This window comes from Quercus robur, chromosome 1 (genome assembly GCF_932294415.1).
Source record: "Quercus robur chromosome 1, dhQueRobu3.1, whole genome shotgun sequence".
Taxonomy (NCBI): domain Eukaryota; kingdom Viridiplantae; phylum Streptophyta; class Magnoliopsida; order Fagales; family Fagaceae; genus Quercus; species Quercus robur.
In genome coordinates, this window is record NC_065534.1 from 27,119,338 (window position 1) to 27,146,725 (window position 27,388).

At 36.1% G+C, this 27,388-nt stretch overlaps 1 long non-coding RNA gene and 1 pseudogene across 1 annotated transcript; one reads left to right on the plus strand and one right to left on the minus strand.

Moving 5' to 3' along the window:
• Nucleotides 1-3,937: 3,937 nt before the first annotated feature.
• On the minus strand, nucleotides 3,938-13,916 carry LOC126727640 (UDP-glycosyltransferase 87A1-like; annotated as a pseudogene).
• Nucleotides 13,917-14,327: 411 nt separating this feature from the next.
• LOC126727701 (uncharacterized) lies at nucleotides 14,328-15,841 on the plus strand. Its single transcript, XR_007656390.1, has 2 exons — nucleotides 14,328-14,743; nucleotides 15,553-15,841. It is a non-coding gene; the product is annotated as an uncharacterized LOC126727701 (long non-coding RNA).
• Nucleotides 15,842-27,388: the final 11,547 nt, after the last annotated feature.

The following is a 27,388-nucleotide window of genomic DNA, read 5'->3' on the forward strand; positions in this document are numbered from 1 at the left end:
GGGCGGCTAAGTGAGGCCGTGAGTGAGTGGCTGACTGGCAGGTATTGATGCGAGATGGGTAAAGGATATGACCATATGGGTTGTACGAGATGGGCGAGGGAGATGAGAGGGTTATGTGAGATGGGCAAGGGAGAACCAGAGATGAGAGAGTCAAAGAGTTGTGCTTGTGGCCTTGTGAGTGAGAGAGCTGAGAGATGAAGAGGGAGAGGGCAGCTAAGTTAGGGTTAGGAAAAATGAAAATGGAGAGAAAGTTAAGATATTTATACTTAGGGAGTTAGGGTTTTTAAAATTTTTTAAAATTATATATGTATACGAGTTGGGTTTGGGGTGGGTATGTATAATACCCACACCTAACCCGAACCCGCCCCATTAGGGTCCGATTGGGTCGAGTACTAGTGGGCTAGACAAATTTTGCCATTCCTAAGAGAGACAAGGATGTACCTAAGGATAAAAGACAAAACTAGATGTGTCTAAGCTACCTAAACAAAATAGGAATGAACCTAAGTCACAAACAAAGAACAAGGATGGGACTAATTCCCTTAAACAAAATAATGATGGGCTAATTAGCACCAAGACAAAACAAAGATGGACCTAAAACCTCTTGATCAAGGACAAAATGGACTTAATGTCCTAGACAAGACAAATATTGGCTAAGCCTAAATAAAAGTTGAATAAAAAATATGGGCTTGAAGCCCCTAGACAAAATCACAAAATCAAAAAAGAAAGACTTGAATCATCAAACAAATTAGGACGCAAGATTGAGTCAACCTCTAAAAATATTTTGAGAACATCTTTAAAGATTTTTTTATAGGGGATTTTTTTTTTTTTTTTGGTGGAAACTCCATTTGAATTTGTGGGGAAAAATTGGTTGCTAAAAAAAAATTCAGATTTTTCTTTTTTGAAAATATTCATTTTTTTTTTTTTACTTCATTGGAAATCTATAAAACTTCTTTGAGAATTTAAAAGATTTTGAAAATTTCTTTTGTCTTTTTTGAAAACTTATTTGAGAATTTATTTGAAAAGAAATTTTGAAAAAAAAAATGTATAATTTTTTTTAGTGGTTGACCTTTTTTGGTAGGCCTAATAAACAATACAAATACAATTGGCTAATGCCACATGTCATCCCAACAAACAAAGCAAACACACATACAATTGGGTTAACCCTACAAGTTGGGTTCTAAGGTTTTCTATTTGTGGGTAAGGATAACAATGTCTCATTCTCCTCATCCTTCAAAAGGTCACCTATGACTAGGGAAACTCATTCTCCAATCCATATAGAGTGAACCCTTAATGGGTTGGCGGACCAGCCTTTTAACGTACTCATAATTCTTTATAGGTAATAGCATAGGTTGTGAGCTAATGTAATGAGGTTCAGAGAGCTTAAGCCTAAGTGAGAAATAACCTTTTGTGCGTGGGAAAACTACATATAAAATGAAATAGATAATTGTAAATTTATAGTAAGAGGAGGGTAAAAAGAAAAGCCAAAAAGAAAAGGAAAATAAAAGGATATAGGAAAAGTAATATTAAGGTAGATAGTAGTGGAGAGATGAAAATGTAAAACTCATAGGTTTTAAAACTTGTTGGTTGATTAGTCACTGACCTAAACAGCTAAACCAAATCTAACCCAAACTAGATTGACTCGGCCTGTTTGCCAGGTATGGGGCATTAGTTAAGTTTAAAAAAGAACCAAAAAAAGCCTAACACCCCTAAAGGCTCTTCACACTTTTTAATTCTAGTTTGAGTTGCACTTTTTTTTTTCTTTTATCAATGTTGCATGTTTTAAGTTAAAAAAAAAAAAAAATGTTTGGGCAATTAGATCAAATTTAGCCTGAAATAATTAAAATTGTTATTTTAAAAAAGATGCATAATTCCCTGTAACTACCATACCATTAATATAAAAGTTGTTATGAATTTCAATTGATAATATACACCTATGATAATCACTAAGTAATGGGAATTGTAAAAATTGAGTTTATCAAATGCAAGGTACTTCATATGCAAAGAATGACATTAAGGCTGTGTTTGGTTCGCGTAAAACAATTTCCGGAAAATATTCTATTTTCCGGAAATGCTATTTTCCGGAAAGGAAAACGTTTTCATGTGTTTGGCTGTCACAAAATTCATTTTACGGAAAATTAATTTTGGTGTTTGGTTCATTTAAACATTTTACCAGAAAATGCATCAAATCCGGCAAAACGCTCGTCTGACGAGCGGCGCGATCGACGATCGCGATCGCGTCTCTCGTCGGACGATCGCGCCGCTCATCGATCGATGAGCGCACTCGTCGGACACACACTGCTTGTCGATCGCGCCGCTCGATCGACGATCGCACAGCGCGATCTCATCGATCGCGATCGTGCACTGCACCGCTCGTCGGCACGGCACGGCGCGACCTGGGCTCTCTCTCTCTGATCTGGGCTCTCTTCTCTCTCTCTCTCTCTCTCTCTCTTTTTCCGGAAGTGACTTGAAGTGAAAATGAGGGAGAAAATGATTTCCGGGTCAAAGGTGAAAATATTGGTCAACCGGAAGTCATTTTCCTGAAAATGATATTTTCCGTGACAGCCAAACACTCCGGTTTTACGGAAAATGATTTCTGGAAACAGTTTTCACCCAATTCAAACACACCCTAAAAGAGAATTGACCAAATGCAATACTTCATCTTAAAAGACTTAATGTGACAATACATTCACATCCACTGTTATAAAACACCTAAAAATCTAAAATAGATCTGCATCATATATACTAATTACACAAAAACACCCCTTAGCATCACTATACAAAAATTTGCAAAAGTTTAAATATCACACGAGAATCTTGTAAAAAGTTTAAATATCTTCACTATAAAAAAATTTGCAAAAGCTGAAATTCTCTTCTAAATATACACGAGAATCTTTAGCTCTTGTAAAAATTTTAAATATCTTTACTGTACAAAATTTTGCAAAAGCTATGGTCCTCTTCTAAATATACAATAGAATTGTAGCTCTTGTAAAAAAATTATATTCTTTATTTATTAACTTTTTGGTACTCTCTCCTCTCTTGTACCCTCTCTCCTCTACTTTCTCACTAGATCTATAGTGGTTGATTACTCTCCCTTTTTCTCATGACACTGCCAACAATGGTGGTATCATCGAAACGGTGGTGAATGACAAATTTCATCCAAACATTGTAAAAACTATTTTATCCTAATAAAATCTTCTTATTAATTTACCATAATTAAAGAATATTGTTATCATCAATTATTGTTCATGAAGATGTTTTTTTATGAAGCCCAATTTGTGTTGAAAAGTAAGGCATAAACATTTAGGGCTTATTTGGATTGAGGGAGAGGGATGTGGAGTATAGTAGAGTTGGCCAAAAATTAAGAGTAGAAATTAATTTCCGGCCAACTCTACTCTACTCCCCCCTTCCCCTCTATCCAAACAAGCACTTAGTTTTGCAAGACACAAATATTGTTAATTAGAAAATTTTCAAGAAAAGAAGGAAACTAATCTACAACATACAACGTTCATGTGAAATGCCACTAAAATTTATTTAACAATATTCAGCAAAAAAAAAAAAAAGTTAATAAACAATAACCGTTACTCTATCCAATAACACAATAATTAAAAAATACTTAAGTATTCTCAAAAAAAAAAAAAAAAAAACTCTATTATGACATCATGAAGCATGATATACAAGATGTAGTCACTTGCTAGAGATTCTTCAAATGGACAACACATTAACACACTTGGAAAAAAAAAGAGAGTAAGTTAATGCAATTTATAAAATAAAGATTATTATTACAAAGACCTTCAATAGATTATCTTGTTGAAGAAAGTACATTATATAATAATAACAAGTAGTTGCAAGTCCAAACTATTGGCTTGTTATTATTATTATTATTTTTATTTTTTTATTATTCATTGTTATCAAGGTTTTTTTTTTTTTTTTTGGCTTGTAGTGTTATCAAGGTTAAGGTCTTGAAACTTCATAAATAACTGCAAAGAAGGCATGACATTTTATGGTCATGTCGAACAAAAAAGTTACTTTCTACTCAATAGCCATGCTATGTGAAAGGTCTTGGATGAAGGCATTGATGTTGGTTTCAGATGATCCTCCTTTTATAATTGCACGTTGACAAATCTGTTGAAATTCACTTGCTCTTGTCCAAATTTCTTTCACTTCATCATTTTCAAAATTCATAAATTTCTGCACTAGCCTTGAAATTTCCACTCTTGACACCAAATTGTTCATTCCCACATCTTGCTTCACCCTCCATCCAATCTTCGACAATTAACTTACTATTTAGAATTTGATCAAAGATTATGGGAAAGGTAAGAAAAGGAAGACCACATAACATTCCTTCTCGAGTGGAACTCCACCCACAGTGTGACCAAAAGCCCCCTATAGAAGAATGAGATAAGACCATCAATTGATCGCACCAAGGCACTACTAATCCTCTATGACCACAAACATCTTTCAATCTGCTAGTCTCGTCACGTGCCACCCAAAAGAATCTAACACCACTATCACACAAACCAACTGCAATTTCATCCATTTGGGCACTAGAAAATGAAAGAAAACTTCCCATTGAAATATATAAAACGGAACTTCTAGGTTGGCAGTCTAACTAATGTAGATAGTTGTTGTCACTGTGGTTTGTGTTTTCTCCAAAATCAAAGTTAGGTACAATTTGATCCATAGCATATACCGGGAATGAGAATTTTGCTTCTAGAACATCAAATACTTTGGATTCGAACTCATAAATGGAAGTTAATAAGAGATATTGTGCTTTGTTTACCCATGAAAAAGCTTCGAGAATCCATTTCGTCGTTTGTTGGTTTCTCCCATCAAAAGGAATATTCATTAGTTGTGTGGAGGAAATTCCAGGGATGTAATCTACATGCTCCTCAGATTTTGTTGACATAAAAAAGAAAAAAAAAAAAAAAAACCAATGGTATCAATAGAAATCCAAAATTGGATAGACATAATCCTAGTAAAAGTATGACAATGAAGAAACTACGTTAATTGGTAATTAGTTCAATTATTTTTCTAGCTGTTTTGAAGTTCTGTTTGAGTTGCTATGAAAATAAAGTTGACTTATTGTTGAATTGGTTCTTTTGTCTAAGGTAGCTATAAGGGTTAAATCTCATAGGCAAAAAATTAATAAGCAAAAATAAATCTAAAACAAAAAAAATGTAAGAACAAAATTTGGTTACAAACTTGGTTATAACATAGGGCTACCACCAACAATAGGAAAATTATATGTGTCCTTGTCATATGCAATGTATCTAAAATTGATTGTATACAATCACTTAAGTGTGATTTAGTTAGTAAACACAAGACATTTTCCTATTGTTGATTGTAGCCAAATTTTATCCAAAAAGTAATCCGTCCTCTAATTTGTCAAGGTGTTCTCTCCATTTTCATAATTTCATTGCCTTTGTTCAGCAGTTATAGCTTCATTTTGCACTACCAAATCAATCTCTTTGGTAATCTTTCAAAGCAAAGAAAGAAAAAGCACCCCCCCCCCCCCAATTCCCAGGGGAAAAAAATGATTTATGTGAGAAACTAAAAACTTGACCAAGGATATGGCACAAGTATAATACGGTAAATATACAGGCGGGTATATTTTGGCATCTTTAAAAAAGTACATTTCAAAAATTCAACGTAAAAATATGGTGTAGGGACACGATTTTTTAACGGCCCAATAATGATGTTGGGCTCGTGCATGAAAGATCCCTCACAATATGATTTGTAGAGAGTGGGCTTGAAAGGCTTGCCTTTGATCACGGGGCGATGGTCCGGTCTTGATTTTAGAGGAATTCATGCAGAAAAAGGAGTTGGGTTTAAGCATTTCAACCTTATAGCGTCGTATCCTGCGGGGTTGGTCTCCTCGGACTTGGTCCGAGGATCATTAAGGTCTTACCCCGGTTACCCAACGGTGGGTTTTTTCTGTCATGTGCATGAGTTATTAAGATATTTTCATCCATGAAGTCTTTCTCCTGGAGGTGGGATGGGAGTCCCCCCTTTTTCTTGGGGCCATTTTTTGCCTTATATTTTTGAGCTTGGGTCATAACTTTTTTCGGCTTGGGTCTTTGGGCTTCCCATGAGCAAGTGGGCCTGGCCCATGAACTATTGGGCCCCACAATAGCCCCTCAAAACCCTGCTGTCCAACATCATGGTTGGAGAGGGGGGTTTTGGTAATACCGAGCCTTCATTATGGCTTATTTAATTCAGCCCTTGACTGACGTCAGCGCCTCTTCACCTGCCCAGGGAGTGTACCGGTCCACAAGATGTTCCCCTTAATTTGCGCACGATGCGTTTATGCCGTTTGGTTATCCGAAGCGCGTCTTTAATATCTTCCCTTTACGAGACCTCCCAGATTCAACGGTTTTTTATGGCGTGGGGGAATGAAACGGACGTATTCTTGTTTGCAGATTTCCTTGGAGATCTGAACGCATTAAGTACTCTCCTCTTCGTCCCCTATATAAAGAGAAGAAACAAGAGTTGTTTCTTCCACAGATGAATCCCTTTAATCCCCCCAAAATTTGAAACCCTTAGATTCCTTTCGGAGTTTACTTTTACCGTCCGGTTATACCTTAACCTGAAATACACTCACCGTAGTAATAAGCAATGAAAAAACCATTCCCCTCCCAGAAACACCATGTTCTAACGAAGCTCGAAATGGCTCGGTCAGGGTAAGGATGGCGGAGACTTAAGATATGTCTCGCCTTTCTTTCAGCCAAAATCCGAAGCAGGGACTCGTCACGTCACACTTTCGACGTGACTGAGCCGAGGACACACATCATCAGTACTACCCGCTCTCTCATGAGCATATCTAATATGGCTCCAGTGTGTTAAGAGTCAGGACTGGGGCAGGGACTAAGTGCCCCTGCTTCTTCCTCTCTTCGTTCACTGGCGCCTTCTTTTGCTTCTCTTTCTTCCTTCTCATCTTTTCCCTCTTCTTCTCCTCCTTCTTTTACTCATGTCCTCCATCTTCCTCATTCATCTCCTCCATCTTCCTTATTCATCTCTTCCATCCTCTTCTTCCTTCTCCTTCATCTCCTTCTTCCTTCTCCTTCATCTTTTTCTAAAGAAGGTTCTTCTCTCAATATGAGCAACACTGAGGCAGAGATTGGAGAGAATTTGAAGACGAGTTTAAAAGACACCTGACTGTTTACTTAACTGTATTGCGGATGTTATTGTTGTTTCGGCAGTTCACCTTTTGTATAGGCTTGTTTAAGCCCCTTTTTGTACGTTGTAATAATTTTTCATATTAATAAAAATTGTTGTTATCTTACTTCGCATGTTCTGTCTCTATGTTTTTACAAATTTGCAAACGCTGCTCGGCATAATAGTATAACATTTGAATCAATGATAACAAAGGCCAAAATACTTGCTAACAAAAAGATATCATTATAACTTTAATAGAATGGTTTGACACAGCAATGCCTACCTGTGAATAACGATACTTACCCAAAACAACGCCGAGATTAGAACTGGATGCTCTATGCGGTGTAAGAAGTAATCATCCGAAGACATATCACCCACAAAAATGAACAGCCCCCTTAGGCTACCGAATAGTGGGGCGTCTCGCCATCATCCTAACACTTTTATTGGCCTTAACATTTTACAGTATTTGAGCCGAGGACTTTCCCCATCCGAGTAGTTGGCGTCCCAATAGGCTTGAGTCCAAAGACTTCGCAACGCCTTGGCTCTGTCCAACACCTAATTTTGTCATCCAAGTAATTGGTTTCCCCATAGGCTTGAGTCCGAGGACCATGCAAGGCCTTGGTTCTGTCCAAAACTTTTTGAGTACTTGGTTTCCCCATAGGCTTGAGTCCGAGGACCATGCAAGGCCTTGGTTCTGTCCAAAACTTTTTGAGTTCAGTTTCTCCCTTTCCTCAGGTATTTCACGAGGTGCCGAGCAGGAGGTTGTCCTCGGCAACGGCTATTCCTCGGCGTGGGCCGTTGTCCCTGAGCCCCCATGCAGAACGGGCCTGGGCCGCGAATTCACTAGGCCCACAAGTTAAGAGGTATTTCTGTAGTCTTTGGTCACGCGGTACTTTTTAGCGTCCCAGTGTTCGAGGTGCACCTTCCCGAGACTCCTTTAATCCCATGGTTGCAGGTGGCGTTGGAGATTGAGCCGGAGCCATTTTGTCTGTAGCGTTCCTTGGGACGCTGCGTGAATTAAATGCCACCATCTTATCTTTTTTAAATAAATAGGAGAGAAAGTTGCTTCACCTACGCACCAATCCTTCAGTTTCCTCCCAAATCACGACTCCCATATCCAGTGCTATCCCCCCTTAGCATAACATGTTTGAGGCGAGAGTTGGGGAGAAGGAACTCTCTCCGCCACAAAGGCGCCGTGTCCTCCTGAGACTCAGAATAGCGAGGTACGGGCAAAAGAAGCATAAATTCAAGAGAATATTCCGCTTCGACAGAGGGGAAAAGGTGTTTCTCCCTCTTTTAGTAAAAATCCGAAGCAGGTTCTGTTCATGCCAGAATTTTGGTGTGTCAGAAGAAAGATTCTCCGCCATCATCGCCTCTGCCCTGTCACAGGCAAATTTTTGGTGAAGGCTCCTCAACTTCCGGCTCCCTGCACCTTTCCTTCAGCGGTGTGAGGCTCAAGTTGGGTTTCTTTTGCTGCCTGAGTTATGGGCGTGTAAAAGCATTGAGGAAGAACAAGGTCTTGGAGCAGTAGCCAACCTCTCCTCTGTGCCACTTCCTCGGCTTTATCTTATTCTCTTGTATCTTTCTTTTTGGTTATGTGGTTAGCTTTAGAAGCCAACCTCTCGTCTGTACTGCCTCTTCAGCTTTGTCTTATTCTCTTGTATCTTCCTTTTCAATTATGTAGTGAGCTTTGACATAAGCTGATTCCAGCTTTTCATTGTACGCTGTACTATTTCTTTGTTTTAGTAAAAATGGAAATTTATTTACTTGTTTTGAACACTGTTCTTTTGGCAACACCACTTTGTGAATGGGTGTGCTCCATGTGTGTGTTTCTCCTCAGCGATATTTAGAGTAAGAACCCTTGAAACACAATTCAACTAATTCTAATTTACCGACACTACCAGGCATAATAATAACAATTCATAGTAAGTTAAACTTAGGAAACTAACCGAGATAACGGTTGAACGTTCTGTAATAAGTGCGAGAATACTGTCCGGGAACGATAAATTCTAAATAATTCATCCGAGGGGGTGACCGAGCATTGAATGACTTCGATTATGCTTTTGGAAACATGTTGCTCCATTCCGTACTGGTCCCTTTGGTGTTGAGGATCCGAGGGCAAACTAGAGAATCCATGTAGTTCAGGAATTAACCCAATTGTTAATGGAGAGTTTTTCTCGGGGAGATTCTAAGGTCCACGTAACGTAGTTTTTCCTTTTAAGTAGTTGGTTTTCCCAGAGGCTTGGGTCCGAGGACCATGCAAGGCCTTGGTTCTGTCCAAAACTTTTTGAGTACTTGGTTTCCCCATAGGCCTGAGTCCGAGGACCATGCAAGGCCTTGGTTCTGTCCAGAACTTTTTAAGTACTTGGTTTCCCCATAGGCCTGAGTTCGAGGACCATGCAAGGCCTTGGTTCTGTCCAGAACTTTTTGATTACTTGGTTTCCCCATAGGCCTGAGTCCGAGGACCATGCAAGGCCTTGGTTCTGTCCAAAACTTTTGAGTACTTGGTTTCCCCATAGGCCTGAGTCCGAGGACCATGCAAGGCCTTGGTTCTGTCCAAAACTTTTTGAGTACTTGGTTTCCCCATAGGCTTGAGTCCGAGGACCATGCAGGCCTTGGTTCTGTCCAAAACTTTTGAGTACTTGGTTTCCCCATAGGTCTGAGTCCGAGGACCATGCAAGGCCTTGGTTCTGTCCAAAACTTTTGAGTACTTGGTTTCCCCATAGGCTTGAGTCCGAGGACCATGCAAGGCCTTGGTTCTGTCCAAAACTTTTGAGTACTTGGTTTCCCCATAGGCTTGAGTCCGAGGACCATGCAAGGCCTTGGTTCTGTCCAAAACTTTTTGAGTACTTGGTTTCCCCATAGGCTTGAGTCCGAGGACCATGCAAGGCCTTGGTTCTGTCCAAAACTTTTTGAGTACTTGGTTTCCCCATAGGCTTGAGTCCGAGGACCATGCAAGGCCTTGGTTCTGTCCAAAACTTTTGAGTACTTGGTTTCCCCATAGGCTTGAGTCCGAGGACCATGCAAGGCCTTGGTTCTGTCCAGAACTTTTGAGTACTTGGTTTCCCCATAGGCTTGAGTCCGAGGACCATGCAAGGCCTTAGTTCTATCCAGAACTTTTTGAGTATTTGGTTTCCCCATAGGCTTGAGTCCGAGGACCATGCAAGGCCTTGGTTCTGTCCAAAACTTTTTGAGTACTTTTTTGTACTTATTTGCTTTTTCGCAGGTCAGCCCCTTGACCATGGCGGGGAGAGCTGACTTGGGGTCGGAAGCCCCTAGAGCTGCCCGTGCCGTTGGCGCTACAGGATGTAAGCCCTGGCACAAATTTATGTCGGAATAACAACTGCATGTCGCCGGAGATGGGGGAAAACCCGCGAATCTCTGCTTGCTAGAGAGTTGACTCGAACGCCACCCGTGCCAACGCGCAAGCCTTTCCCACAGACGGCGCCAATTGTAGGGACAAGATTTTTTAACGGCCCAATAATGATGTTGGGCTCGTGCATGAAAAATCCCTCACAATATGATTTGTAGAGAGTGGGCTTGAAAGGCTTGCCTTTGATCACAGGGCGATGGTCCGGTCTTGATTTTAGAGGAATTCATGCAGAAAAAGGAGTTGGGTTTGAGCATTTAAACCTTATAGCGTCGTATCCTGCGGGGTTGGTCTCCTCGGACTTGGTCCGAGGATCATTAAGGTCTTACCCCGGTTACCCAACGGTGGGTTTTTTCTGTCATGTGCATGAGTTATTAAGATGTTTTCATCCATGGAGTCTTTCTCCTGGAGGTGGGATGGGAATCCCCCCTTTTTCTTGGGGCCATTTTTTGCCTTATATTTTTGAGCTTGGGCCATAACCTTTTTCGGCTTGGGCCTTTGGGCTTCCCATGAGCAAGTGGGCCTGGCCCATGAACTATTGGGCCCCACATATGGAATCAAATAAAAAACAGTACATGTAGTGTGCATTTGCCTAGCACTGAAGCTGCGTTTAAGCTGCGTTTTTTTAGCTGGTCCCGTGGCACTATTCATGGACCAGCCAAAGTACAAAAACACATGAATAGTGTTCGTGAATAGTATTTTGCATTTAAAAAAATATTTTGCTATAGTGTTTTTAACAATAAGTTTTCAGTTTTCAGCAAATAAGCGGTATTCAAACAGACTTGTATTGTATGGGTATGTTACGCTTATTTAAAAAAAATATAGTAACAAAAATATGGAAAACATTTACCATATATATTTTTTATAGATAAAAGCAAATAATATTTGTTTTTTAGAAGGGAGCCACAAGTATGGATTATTTGTCTATTATATTTTATGGGTCCCTTTAAGTTAAATTTTATTACTTATTAGGAAGCCACGCTATAATTTTGGATTCAAACTTTAAATTATTTTATATATCAATAATCTATATCTATATGTAATATAAAATAAAATAAAAATGAATTTCTATTAATTTCTTCCATTATTGTCACTTAAAATTTTAAACATTTTTTTTTTCACGTCATTATTTTAATATGTATTTTTTTGTTGAGTTTAAATTCTATAAGGATTCACTGTACAAGTTCTTATATTTATTGTCTATATTAGAATTTTGTCATATTATATTTTCTTTAAATAATATAATAGATTCAATTCCATTAACAAACATAATCACATATTATGAATATCTTTTAACAATCTGTATAACTTGCCGACTTGACTGTAACTAACGTGTGATGTATTAATGTACGTCTAGCCTCATAATAATGCGTTTAATTCTGTATGTTTGCACACAATACACAAGACGCGAGTAATTTTAATTGTTACGCACGGTACAATATGCGTACTTACTAACTATACTACATTATCGATATTGGCTTTTTAATTATTTGCATTTTTTTTTCTTTTGAAAAAGTCAAATATTATAGTTAGATTTCTCATAATATACAAATTAAATAGAAGTCATATTTATTACGTTATTATGTGTCTAGTATTCTTCTAAAAGAAAATTAATTAAAATAGTATTGCCACATTAAAAAGTAAAATAAAATAAAATAAACTCAAAAACATTAATCTTTGCGGTGGTTGCTCTTCTTGGTAGAAGCACTTGAGGACATCAAGATCATTGATTGTTGGTGTGGTTGTCCTCAAAGGATGAACTAACTTAAGGCCATAGGTTATGAGCTAACTTTTAAGGATTTGTTAAAAGTAAAAGTTTTTTTTTTTTTTTTTTTTTGGTTTTTTGGGAGGGAGCCACAAGTACGGATCATTGTCTATTATATTTTATGGGTCCCTTTAAGTTAAATTTTATTACTTATTTGGAAGCCATGCTATAATTTTGGATTCAAATGTTAAATTATTTTATATATCTATAATCCAAATCTATATGCAATATAAAATAAAATAAAAATGACTTTATGTTAACTTCTTCTATTATTGCCACATAAACTTTTAAAACACTTTTTTTTTTCATGTCATTATTCTAATTTGTATTTTTTCGTTGAGTTTAAATTCTATAAGAATTCACCATAAAAGCTCTTATATTTATCGCCTACATTAGAATTGTTGTATTATATTTTCTTTAAATAATATAATAGATTCAATCCCATTAACAAACTCAATCATATATTATGAATATCTTTCAATAACTATCAAAGTCCATATTTATTTATTTTTATTATAAAAAAATAGAGAAGATAATATTTTGTTACTTTTGTATGCATTGCAAAGATTGGTAACTAAATTTTAATCAATAATTTTTAATATATATAAAACCAAAGCAGTTTGATTTTTCGTTGAACATATAATATTGTATTACCTAAACTTTTGAGACCTTACAATTTTACACATCATTATTTTCATATATATATTAAATTTAAATTTTATTTCATATTTAAACCCACTATTAGATTCTTAGCCAATCATATTTCTTCAAATTCTAGAATTTATGGTTTCATATATAAATAAATCATAATGAATGACTATTAAAAACTAAATCTTTGCTTGGACTGTTTCCATACCATAAAATGACAAGGAGGGTTATTTTATTATTGGGTTTTTTGTTTTCCAATAATGTTTTTTTTTTTTCCAACTCACATAGTCACATGTTAAAAAAAAAAATTGAAATATTTTATTTATTATTTACTAAGAAAAAGAAGAAGTAGGAGGAGAGATAAGTAAAAAGAATTTGCATTAATAATCTAATACATACTCACCTGAGTCAGATGGGAAATGACCATTTTTGACTAAAAGATCCACATGTTGGATGATGGTGAACATGGACGGCGACATAGGCCAAAACGATGCCACCGGAATATTCCTTCGGTTCCCAACTCCAACTGCCCAGAAAAGAAAAGTATCAGCCATGATAACTGTAACCGGAGGCTCAAGCTGATCAAGGAGCCGCACAAATGGAGCTTCCAACTTCGTCATGACAGCTTCGGTGAAGGAGGAAATGTCAGCTGCGCGGACTAGCTCTGATGGGACAACGTTAGGAATGGTGCCGAAGCGAATGCTGTCGGGCTTAGGATCGGAGCCGATGAAACCAAGCCATTCTTCGGTGACAACGAAAGTGACGAGGATATTGCTGTTTTTGGAAGCTAGTATCTTGCAGAGGTTCATCATGGGGTTGATGTGGCCACGGCCTGGAGAAGGCATGGCCACCACGTGGCACTGCGTGGTTGGTTTAGCTTTGATGGAATTCATGTCCGAAACAGGATGTGCCATTAGTATAGGTATTACTGATTCAATTTAATAGCAGAGAAGAACACCTTATAATCTACAAGGTAAAAAAAAAAAAAATACGACACTTGTAAATATATATATATAGTAATAACGAAAGGAGTAGTTGGTATTACTTAATTATTATGCAACTACTCCTTTAAAGTAATAAGCAACTACTCCTTTAAAGGAGTTGTTGCTTATTACTTAATTATTATGCAATTTCACATGTGTGCTTTGATCTGATAACTTGAAAGTCATAGCAGTGTCGCATGCCATGAACTCAGCCTTTGTTCTGGTCAAAAAGTAAAACCCAGATACCCATTTTTTTTTTTTGTGCTTAGAAGACAAGTGAAGGTTACAACTATAAATTTCATATGCACGTGCCATAAAGTGGAGTGTACTAGCGCAGCCATGGATTTTCATTACATTATTATTGTAAAAAAAGGGTCTGAATTTCGACTGAAGTGGTCCCCGGCCTCCATAGAGTCTCCCAACTTCAGGAGAAATTATTAGTTCCTCCGGGAGGACCACATCAGTGGTCCTCCCTGCTCCTGCCAACCAATTAAAAGGTGCCATGTGGCCATTTTTCTGATTCAGCTCCACATCAGCAGCAACCCATTTCCTTAACTCTTGTTAACAAAACCAAACCAAGGTTAAAACTAAAACAACCTCAGCATCCTAAACCTTCTCACCGTATTTCAAACCTTCTCACCGTATTTCTCCTTTCTTTGCTCTTTTCCCTCTGCCTTTCAGCTACCCAAAAAAACAAAAAACTCTCTTTCTTCATATCTTTCTCTACCCAAAATTCAAAAACTCTCTCACAACATTGCTCAATCCCCATGGCTACAGCTAATAGCCACTGCGTCCCACACCTCCACTACCAGCGGAGTTCCGGTATGTTCCTATTTCTCTCCTTTGGCCATTGGTGGCCGCCGGGTCCTCCTCTCTTTCTCTTTATTGTCTTTTCTCTTTTATTTTTCTTTTTGTTTCTCTTTTTATTTGCCCTTTAGAAGTGACTGAATCCCTAGAATTTTGTTTAGTGACTGGGTTTCCTTTTGAGTATAAAGCTTGATGATCTGCTTTGGGTTTGAAAAATTGGGGCTTTTGGGTACAGCCGAATGTGTTTTGATTATGTATCTGCCTGTAGTTGTTGTGTGGTGTTGTCTTTGACATCAGTCCAAAAATTATGTTGCTTGGTCATGAGCTCACGATGTATGCTAAAAATCATTATGAAATTTCTCTTCTTTTTTCTTAATTTTTTTTAGGTATTTGTTCCTTTTCTAAATTTGGATTGACTATGAAGATGGGTATTTTGCTGGTGGATAATAAATTTTGTTTTTTGTAGTTCATTTTAAAGATATAAACTGTGTCTCTTGATAGGTAATGAGGTACAATGTTTGTGAGCTTAGAATAATGATTCTTCTTTGTCAAATATTTCTAGTTGAACTTTAATTCTTCTTGGGCATTTCTATGTTATATAGATATGGTATTCATTTATTAACTTTAATTCTACTTGGGCATTTCTATGTTATACAAATATGGTACTAATTTAGACAATAAAGCAGAAATTGCAGTTGGATTTGGGTACAATTGAGCTTATGAACAAGAGTTTGTTTCTGCTCTTTTTTATTTTCCATTTATTGTCGAAAAAGGTTACATGGAGTAATAACTAATAACTATGTCTCTTGTTTTCTTATTAACAGGATAAAATATTAGCCTCTGCTGCAATGAAGTTCAATGTATCTTGCCAGAAAAATGTTTTGAAGCATTCCATGAAGCATTGAAGCCATGTATCTTGCTGTCAATAGGCTAATTTTCAGTATCAATGGAACACTGAATGTATTCTTTAGTTTTGACACTTAGTTTTCATGTTCGTTTACAAAAACTTTGACGTGGATTTAGAGTACAAACCAAGAAGAATGTAATAAAATATAGTTATTCTTTTATTGATATTGGTTTGAGAATGTAATAAAATGTAATTGATTGTGTGCCTTTTATTTCTAATTTCTTGTAATGCTTCAAATTGAACAATTTTGATGATGCCTGTACGGTCACAAATTGATGGAAGAGTTTGATCCAAAAATAAACAAAGCTTTATTAAAATATACACTTTGATTACAAGGCTATTATTTCACTCAAAAAAGAACCTAAAAACATGCACATTCATGGAACCTAAAAATTATATTCACAAATTCTACAAGGATGCAAGTTGAAGTTGAAGTGTAATGAATAAGATTATGCCTAAGCAAAATACTTCCATTCAAAACAATTTTTGAATCATACAAGTGGCTACTAAAGGTAAGTGTTGAAGTTTGTTAAGAGCTTGACTGTTGAAGAAAGTAATGGCAAGAATTGAAGAATGGAAAGAATGAGATGTTGGTTACTTTGAGGGTAACCACCTCCAACAGAGTAAGAACAAGAAAGATAAAGGAGAGTAACTGAATTGATTCCAAACTTGTTTATTATCTTCCCAAAATTGGGGGTATATACAATTACAATCTCAGCAATACCAAATGTAACTACCACTAACAACTGCCTAACTAACTCTCACTATCTGATCACTTACTAAGCTTCACATCATGCACTTACACTGCACATGCCTCAATATAGCCAAGTACACGCACCCTTTATCACCACAACAGGCACACCTCATCACACTACTAGGCACCACCCACACACTACTAAGCACAGCACACACAGTACCTTAACAAAGTTTTTTCATATATCCAAAACATATATTTTTCTACAAGATTTCACCAGAATGGTAGAACTTGTATAAAGAACTTATACAAGAGTGAGAACATGTGGTCTACACTAACAAAAAACAATCTAAAATTTAGCACTAATCCCCCTCCACCTCCAGCAGCTGCCTTTTCTTGCTCTTGGTGGTAGAACAATTAGCTCATATGGACCGCCATTGTATAACCATTCATCAACGGAAGCAGCTTCCCATATTGGGTATAGCATCCATTTAATCATGCCATTCAACCTAACAAAATAATAAAGAGTGATTTCAATGATAAATATACATCAAAATTTCAAACTAACAGCAGGCACAGGTGAAGCTATAAGATCACTATTACTACTAAATATGTAAATTTGTTGAGGGTTTAGCTTAGGAACTTCCATATTAAGAACTCAGCTAAAGGACCAAAATTAAAAGTGAAACCATGAAATACAAAGTAGATCATATAGTCTGAATGTTCAAGAGATATTTTTAATTTCTTTGTCATCAATGACAAAATATAATAGTTGCATAGCCCAAATTTAATGGGGGCAATCAGACAATAACAAATGTATTTTGCATTAAGGAGAAGCAAAGATGAGATATTCACCTACTAAAAAAAGAGGCGCCGAAGCAAAATTACACTCCACTAACTGAAAAGGGGACCAAGGCAAGCTTCAAGGTATTTAGTGGCAAATGCAGGTGAAAATTTTTTGGTATGAATTTGATTTCAAGACAAGCCAATTAAATTCACAATATGCTTAACTGTTTAAAGCTTTTGTGCTGGACAAAAACAAGAAATCAAGGAAAGCAAAAAATTCAAAAAATTACACAAGAAATTATTTATAGCAAAAACTGAAAAAAAAAAAAAAAAAATTAAAGAAGGAAATCTTTGGCAAAGAAATCAAGAAAGGAGGGAAAAAACTTTTTGATAAGCAAATAAGAGCGTGAGTAGCAATATAGCTTAGAAAACCAGTTGTGCATAACAAATCAAGAATTATTATTCTAAGCTCACAAACACCGTACCTCATTACCTATCAAGAGCCACAGTTTATATCTTTAAAATGAACTATAAAAAACAAAATTTATTATCCACCAGCAAAATACCCATCTTCATAGTCAATCCAAATTTAGAAAAGGAACAGATACCTAAAAAAATTAGGAAAAAAGAATAAGAGAAATTTCATAATGATTTTTAGCATACATCATGAGCTCATGACCAAGCAACATAATTTTTGGACTGATGTCAAAGACAACACCACACAACAACTACAGGCAGATACATAATCAAAACACATTCGGCTGTACCCAAAAGCCCCAATTTTTCAAACCCAAAGCAGATCATCAAGCTTTATACCCAAAAGGAAACCCAGTCACTAAACAAAATTCTAGGGATTTAGTCACTTCTAAAAGACAAATAAAAAGAGAAACAAAAAGAAAAATAAAAGAGAAAAGACAATAAAGAGAAAGAGAGGAGGACCCGACGGCCACTAGTGGCCGAAGGAGAGAAACAGGAACATATCGGAACTCCGCCGGTAGTGGAGGTGTGGGACGCAGTGGCTGCTAGCTGTAGCCATGGGGATTGAACAATGGTGTGAGAGAGTTTTTGAATTTTGGGTAGAGAAAGATCTGAAGAAAGAGAGTTTTTTGTTTTTTTGGGTAGCTGAAAGGCAGAGGGAAAAGAGCAGAGAAAGGAGAAATACGGTGAGAAGGTTTGAAATACGGTGAGAAGGTTTAGGATGCTGAGGTTGTTTTAGTTTTGACCTTGGTTTGGTTTCGTTAACAAGAGTTAAGGAAATGAGTTGTTGCTGATGTGGAGCTGAATAAGAAAAATGGCCACATGGCACTTTTTAATTGGTTGACAGGAGCAGGGAGGACCACTGATGTGGTCCTCCCGGAGGAACTAATAATTTCTCCAACTTCAGCCTCTTTATTAATTTATTTTGAATAAAATAATCTTATATTTTGCTTTATTGTTTTGTGTGTCTGACATCCACTAATTTATTTTGAATAAAATAATATTATATTTTGCCTTATTACTTTGTGTACAAATGAGAGCATTAACAACCCGCGTTGTAAAATAATATTATTTTAACACGTCAAAAAGTTATTTTTACTATTTTAACACATTACTTTACAATACACTATTTATTAAATGTTTTTTTTTTTATCATTTCATTTAAATATTATTTTTTAATTCTTATTTTATTCTTTCTTTATTATTTGTTCCTAATAATCATATTTTCAAATATTCTTATTCTAATGGTAACATTCTCAAATAATCCTCTTATTCTAACTGACATATTTTTTTAAATCCATATTTTCTTAACAAGTATTTTTTCAATTGAACCTATCAAGACTTAGAACCTGTCAATTTAAGAACCTGTCAATTGAACTTGTCAAGACTTAGAACCTTTCAATTGAACCTATCATATTTTTAAAAATCCATAAAAATAAAAATAAAAAACTTAGAACCTGTCACCTTTAAAAAAAAAAAAAAAAAAAAAAAAACTCAAAACCTGTCAACCTTAAAAAAAAAAAAAAAAAAAACCGTTGAACCTGTCATGACTCATATCAAAAGCCAAAAACATATTTATAAATGCAATCTAAAAGCCAATCTGTCAAGTTGATGTTGTTTCAATTGAACTAAACTACCAATGTAGTCCATAGGAAACTTATACACATAACTCATATCCAATAGCATTAACTAACATAGAAAACCCATTGAATTAAACAGAGTTGAGCTTGCTACTTCCTTGATGACAAATGGTACTTAAACTTAATACAACAAAACAATTGGCTAGTACTTAACACAACAAAACAACATAGCCAATGAAGGGGGAGTCAAATGGGTGTAGTCTTCCTAGATCTAGCTTCAGTTGCTGGAAGGCGGGGACGTAGATGATGTATGCGGAGCTACTGTTGTCTACAAGGATTCTCTTGGTATTGAATCCTTCTATCGTGAGCATTATGACCAAGGGGTTGTTATGAGGCTGCTTCACTCCCCTAGCATCTTCTTCGTTGAAAGACGTGTATTGGTCTGTTTGTTTCTGCTTGAACGGGGGTATCATGTAGACGTTGTTCACCTGCCGCTGACATGCTTTCTTGAGGGATCTGAATGACCCGCTTGTGAATGGTCCTCCTGCAATTGTCTTTATCTCCCTAATTACATTCTGTGGGGGCTAGGACGTGTTATGTTTGTCTCTTGACGAGGAGTCATGCTGGTTTTTGTTACCATCCCTAAACCTGCTAGACTCTCCTTTCTTCACATACTGTTGCAGTTTCCCTTTCCGTATCAACTCCTCTATCTGCTCCTTTAGGTCCCGACAATCTTCTGTGTAGTGGTCATGATCCTTGTGAAACCGGCAGTATTTATTCTTATCTCAGATGTTGGGGGACGAATGTAATGGCCTCGGCCATTTGAGGTAGTGCTCATCCTTAATCTGTATTAGAATTTTGTCAACAGGCATAACTAGAGGGGTAAATTTTACCGTTCGAGGAGTTTTATCGTCTTTCATTTTTCCTTCATCATTGCTCCGACGATCTGGGCGTTCCCTCTTTTGTCCTTTACAACCGTCTTCTTTCTTTCCCTTGTCTCTTAGCCTCTCTGCATCCTTTATGGCTGCTAATGCATCTTCAACATTCATATACTTCTGTGCTTTCAAGAGTGTCTCTGCCATTGTCTTTGGAGGATTCTTCATGAGTAAAGCCACGAACTCTCTGGAACTCAGTCCCGCTTTGAAGGTCGTCAGCTGCACCTTGTCATCAGCTTCGTCTACCTCCAAGGTCTCTCGAGTGAAGCGTTGTACATACGACCTTAAGGTTTCTTTCTCTCCTTATCTAATGGTGAGTAAATGGTCCGCCGGCCTCTTAGGGTGTTGTCCTCCAATGAAGCGGCGTAAAAAGGTGTTACTCAGCTACTCGAAGCTATCGACGAACGATGTTGGCAACTTGGTGAACCATTCTCTTGCCGCACCTTTGAGGGTTGTAGGAAAAGAATGGCACAGTATCTCATCAGGTGGCTGTTGAAGGCTTAGCGTCGTTTTGAAGGTGTTGAGGTGGTCCTGGGGGTCTTTAAGCCTGTCAAACGGTTCAAGTTGGGATAGTCGAAATTTCAACAACACTGGACGCTCCAGGACTTTTGTAGTGAAGGGTGAGTTTGTTGCCCTGACCATTCTATCCACATTCTGGTTTGTTTTCTCCTTGATTGTGTTTCTCAGTTTATCCATCTCCTTCCTCATCTCTCAAAGAAGATCTGAACTCTGTTCATTTAGAGTTGTAGGTCTTCGATGGTCACTTCTTCTATGGCTATCTCCTTCGTCCTCCAAGTTGCATTTGGATCGATTTTCCTCCTGTTGAAGCCGTAGCTTCATTTCCTGATTTTGTCTAGTAAGCTCTTCAACGGTGGCCGCTAGGGCTTGGACTTGCTGAGCCAAGGCTGCGGAATCTTGATTAGACTCCATTTGGATGTTATAGTTGATCGGAAACTACGTTTTCGAATTTGAATACGAAAATGTTCTTTTCCCACAGACGGCACCAATCTGATGAAGCGTGACTTCGTCAGTCTAATTGAACGTGTCCGGATGGATCCAAACTCTCGCCTGGATACCTGTGTAAATGAAATGACTGCTCCTTTCAAGGTGGTCACCGGTGTGGTGCCTGCCACAACGTCTCCGATGCCCAAGTCAGAACAAGAAAATACTTTGTAAAATGAAACAGAATAGCAGGATAACAATGAGTATTTCTCAAAGTGTCTATGTACCTTGTGTTGGCAATGTGAGGACTTTATATATGTTGCCTTGTATTCTAGCCGTTGTGGTTGATATTGTGGTGTTAATGTCTTTTTTGGTAACGCCTCCTGCTTAGTAATTGGGCTTCAATATGCTCTCAACGGTCTGTACAACTGGTTTTGTAACCATCCGAGACATTATTGGCAGTATTAAATGGTCCTGCTATCCTTATCGGTGACGTGGGCACTGGTTTGAGCTCGTCTAAGAGAATGACCTCGTCTGTCTTATTGGGTTCGTCTGCAGTTGATTTCGTCAGTCCCATCACAACTACTATTTGATGGATGAAATCGTAGTATGATAATTTTAAATAATGTGAATGACATGCTTATATTAATCTACATGATTATATGTACGACATATGAATTCAAATAATCAAAGGATTTACTATCCTAAGAATTAGTTCACGTAATATGTGAGTGCATGATCATGGAAATCAACATGAGATGCCAAAATCTAAGAACTATCATGATGGAAATCAAAGTATAAAAGAGATCTATAATAAAACATTTTTTTGGTTTTTTTTTTTGTTCATACTATCAAAACATAACAAAAACCCTAACTAAACATGCTATGGGAAAATTAGAGTTATCAGCAAAGAATTTGAAAATAAACTACATGCGTTCTTGGTATTTGAACAATTGATGGCTACCGGATGGACTGTCGACCCTTCATGCTCGTATGGTTTGCCTTGATCACATATTGCCACCTTTAAATCTTAACCATGTTATACAGATTCTCCAAAAGATTGATGCTTGTTGACAGATCTTTACTAAGTTGAATGATGATGAATGCAAATAAATCCTAGAAATTTCTATGTGGATCGGTATGCTCTGATGAATCCATGTATGTTGTGAGGAGTGATGTGTAATGAAAAAAATGCATAAACTGTTAAAAAATTTGGTTTTACAGTGGGGTTGGTGAACTAGTTATAGGGATTCCTAAGACTACACAAAGTGATGTTTTGGAGCCCCAGGGTCATCCATGGTCCTTGGGACTTTTTTTTTTTTTATATATATATATTTTTGAAAAACAAACTAATTGCTAAACACACAAACATGTTTAATTACACTCTCTCACCAAACTCAAAAAACTAGTTAGTAATTGTGCAATGCACATGAAAGTTTAACATAATATGATTTGTTTCTCTCTTTTATATCTATTGTCTAAATATTAATTTTGACTATTATAGCCGTCATTAATAGACATTTATTGTGTTTGTCTATGAAATTATATATTATATGTACTATTGAGCATGTATTCATTGTAATTGTATTTGTAAGGGGTGTGATCCAACGATTTGGCCCAAACTAGTTAAGGGTGGGCTAGGATGAAGGCTCAATACAATTAATTTGTAGTGGTAGATTATCAAGGCCAACCCTTCAAGCCTTAATAGTAGCTTTACTTAGTAATTTAAAGAAAAAAAGTTGGCTAAGACAACAGTTTAAGTAGAGAATAACAAAAAGAAAGATGAAGATTCTTATTCAAGTTCTTCCTTGAGTTGGCCAAGGATCGACAGTTCTTTGGGATATACACTTCTTGGTTTCACAATTCTTAATTTCTCTCTCTATTTTCTACTTATTCCTTTTTTGATTTTCTCGATCTACCTTTTAGGAGGATCTTCCTTCCTATATATAACTACTAGGGTTGCATTCAAGCCCTCCACTTGGATGGTCATCGATTCCTCCTTGGATACTTATCACATCGTTGCTTTACTGGTGGTGGAGGTGGTAGAGTAGAATGTAGGTTGTGGGGGCACTATTCAGGGGTCATTCTGCCATTAATGTGATAACTGGGTTGGTATAGTGCATTTAATGTGGAGGTGATGGGTGCTTTATCTAGAAGCTTCCCCCTTCTCTTGCTTGCACGTCTCTACTTTATTTCTCGAACTTCAACCTTATGGCCTTGGTGGTTTGTCTCCAGTCTCCCGAGGAGTGTCTAATCCTCGACCTCTTCGAGCGGGCCGCCTTCCTCGATTTCCCTGACTAGAGTTTAATTGATCATTTTAGGACCAAACAAAATTAACATAGGATAATCTTATGAGTGCGTGTCCCCAGTTAGATCATGGATCAACCAATCAAATTTAAGGCCTTATAAAACAATGATTTGGGCATTGTTTTAACATAAAAAAAATACCAATTTGCCCTTAATTGCTCCATAACCACTCGAGATATTAATTTTAGGGTCAATGCCATTTTTTTGAATTTACACTCATGCAAATTTTACTTTTTTTACACTTAATGCTAAAAAAAAGTTAAAATAATGAAAATATATATAATGAAAAGGGTTGCAACATGGGATGTATACAATTTTTGGCACTATTTCTCTACAAGTGAATAAAGGATTACTCAGCTAAAATAGGTAATTGGAGAATTGACTAAGAAACTAATTTATAGACCGAAGAAAGTGTAATTAAAAAGATCCCGTGTTAGTGTACAATTGTGATGAGTGATCACGTCATAATATGCTACACCTTCATACATGCAATAACTACTCACTTGGTGGATAATGTTGATTCATATACATGAGATTTGTTTACGTAGAAAAGTATTAATTAAATAGTATTTTGGGTAAAGTTGTGACTATTGGAACATAATAGGTATATATTTTCATAAGGGGTATACGCCTATAAATACCTATTGCCTATGAATGTCATCACATTCGTTATATTAATGGCTCTCTTCGCATTTGTTCAATATGGGCCCATCCTAGCTATAGGCTCGAGACTAAACCACTAACTCAGAAGTTATGGTGGGTCATAGAGTCACTGCTTTATTTTAGGTCCAATAGCCGATTTTGACCCCTATGCAAGGGTCCAACTTAAAAATACATTTAGCATTAGGTTGAAAGTCAGGATACAAGATTGGGAAAGTGTCAAACACTCAAGCCTTCATGATGAAATGGACCGACCTGAATTTTTTTTCTAAATAACAATAAATATTAAAAAATTTAGTTAGTTGTCACGTTTCAAAATAATGTTGAAAACTAGCATCTCGAGTGTCTAAAACTCGAGTTCTAAGATAAAACTCGAGTTTTTAAGTCTCGATTTGTAAGAGGATGGGTTCAAAGTGAGAAAAAAATTGACGTGAAAATCGAGTTTTAAAGACTCGATTTCCATAAATTGCAGAAAAACGCCGCTATAGGGCTTTAAAACGTCACTATAGGGCTTAAAAACGCCACTATAGGGCTCCCTAAACTTGGTACTTATAAATTTTTTTTTTTGGCAGGAAAATGCCGCTATAGGGTTTTAAAACGTCACTGTAAGGTTTAAAAACGCCACTATAGGTGAAATTTTTTTTGCATGAAACTCGAGTCTTAAAGACTCGAGATCTATGTGGTATTTTCACACTTGCGACGCGAGTCTTTCGTACTCGGGTTCTAATATGGATCTCGAGTTTATAAAACTCAAGATGTTACTTTTCTTAAATCTTTCAAACCGTTCCTAACTTACTATTTTGAATCACTATTCACATCTGTTATGCACAAAACCTCGGACTGACCTTCATTTGTGTTATTATTTAATTAAGGATTTTACTAGGGTAGATCCTTATTTTATTTTTATTTTTTTTGGATGAAGGTAGATCGTTATTCCTGATCATACAATATTTGCATTGAATACAATAAATAACTTGCATAAGGAAATATTTCATTTCAATAACCATATTATAACACAAAGTAAACACGTTTGGAATTGAAATTCAAAACTAAATGGCAAATTGAATCAAATCAAACCAAATAAAATCAATAATGTCAATTACTAAAATCAAACTAACTATGGAAAATTATCTTAGTTATAAAAGTTTAGTTGATTTATGTCAATCTAGCTAACTTAACCAATCGCACAAGGTCCAAATATATCTTCAAAGAAAACAAGATTAAATTATAAAAATCAAATGCAATTTGCTTTGTTAAGGAAGGGAGGTAATCACCAATTAAGCCTAATTGACCTAGTCATAGAAATCCCATAATTAATTCAGTTTACATGAATGTATATCAAGTCAAATATCACACCAATTTTCAGTTTACACTACTGCACACCTTTAGTGCAATGATCACTTCACAAGTATAAGTACTTATGGAGTTTATGGGGTAAGGGCCGTGGTTCAAGTCTCCAAGAGGGAGTTTCACACACTTATACATTTAGATTAAGTTAGAGTAGAATTCTATCTTGTATAAAAAAAAAAAAATCAGTTTACATAGAAATCCCATAATCAGTAATTTTCTTTATATATCATCTTTCTCAAGCTTTTCATATATAGCAACCAAACTTAAAAATGTGAATAGTTATTATGTATCATCTTTTTCAGGGTTTTCATATATAGCAACCAAACTTAAGAATATGAATAGTTATTTCTACAACATATTTTGTTCATATATTTTTTTGATAGAGTTTTAATCTATAGCGTCCGCTTCTATAATTTTTTATCTTTATCATTAGACCAAGACACCAATTAATTTTTAGTGTAGACGGGGATTGAATCCCAGATATCTTATTTAATCATCAGAGGCTTTACCAGTTAAGTTAACTAAAACCCACTATTTTGTTCATATTAATAAATATTAATATTTATAGTGTAGTCTCCATTCAATGTGCTAAATGTCCCTAAATCAATTAGTCATTACAAAATTTTAAAAATTTAATTGAAACATTTTTTTATATTATGAATTGGTTAAGTTTGCTACTCATTCTTAACAATGCGTTGGCATCCACTTTTAGAATTTTAATTATTATATTTTTATTTAATTTTGATTCAAATTTACCCATACATTGGTTATCAATCATTTGTTCATACTATCTAATAGTTCTCAACACATAAAAACATTAGTCCTGAATGCATAAAAAAAGAAGTAAAATAGAACAAAAATAATCCCGTAATTCTAAGGATATGTTCTGCAAATTACTTATTTATTTGTGCGAGTGGAATTTTTTGGGAGTAACAACCAATGATATCTCGCAGGGACAACCAAAAAAAAAAAAAAAAACTAAGATAGTAACAACCAATGATATCTTGCAAAAGTATACTTTAAGTAACATTATAAAGGGCAATGAGAGCATCAAAGGAAAGGAGTGAGACAAAAAGTTACCAACAACACTTGTTTTTGGAGGAATTTTCATTGCTTACCACATCAGATGGCTCTTTAAATACTTTGCCTCCCTTTGATTGCAAGATTTTGTGGAATAACTTATGTGATTGACTACTTATTCATATAGGGTCCGTTTAGATAAAACTTATTTTGCTGAAACTGAAAATTGAAAACACTATAGCAAAATAATTTTTAAATGTGTGAAAAGTACCGTTGGACTAATTTTAAATGAAAAAGTTGCTGAAAAGTGAAGTTTGTGGATTCCATTAATAGTGCATGGGTGCACTGTTCACGAGAGAATTGGTCAACAATTACGGCTTAAAAAAAAAAAAAAAAAAAAAAAGCCTGAAAACGCGCTAGAGTTGAAAATGTGGACGTGGATGTGTATCCAAACGGATACATAGTATTCAATTAACTTCATAATCTCATTATTTTGATTTTTTTTATTGAATTACTTTCAATTAGACCAGTCACAAAATGATTTGAGCCAAGCTCATTAGAATATTATCCTATTATTATAAAGAAAAGGGAAGAGAAATTATTTGAGTATGAGTTGTAACACCAAAATTATGAATGATAGTTAATAAGAGTTTATTTTTTGAGAATCAGTAAGTTATAAGAGTTGAATGATAGTTAATAACCCAGTGGGATTGACAGAGTGATTGGGCACTCAGTTCCAAAGTAAATGTCTCGAGTGACGGTAAAAGAGCCGGAGATTGATTCTAGCACTTTAGAAAAACTCTTTGGACTAGTGATTCACCTTTGCCCATAATTTCGAGCAAAATTATGGTGACAAATGTGGGCTTAACTGTAATGACCAAGTTGGCACGATGAGTTGAGTTGATCTGACTACATTTTCCTCATGATCAGTTAATTACTGATATTACCTATAACTTATCAATCAAGTATATTTGCTTTTCTTCTTAAAAAAGAAGAAGAAGA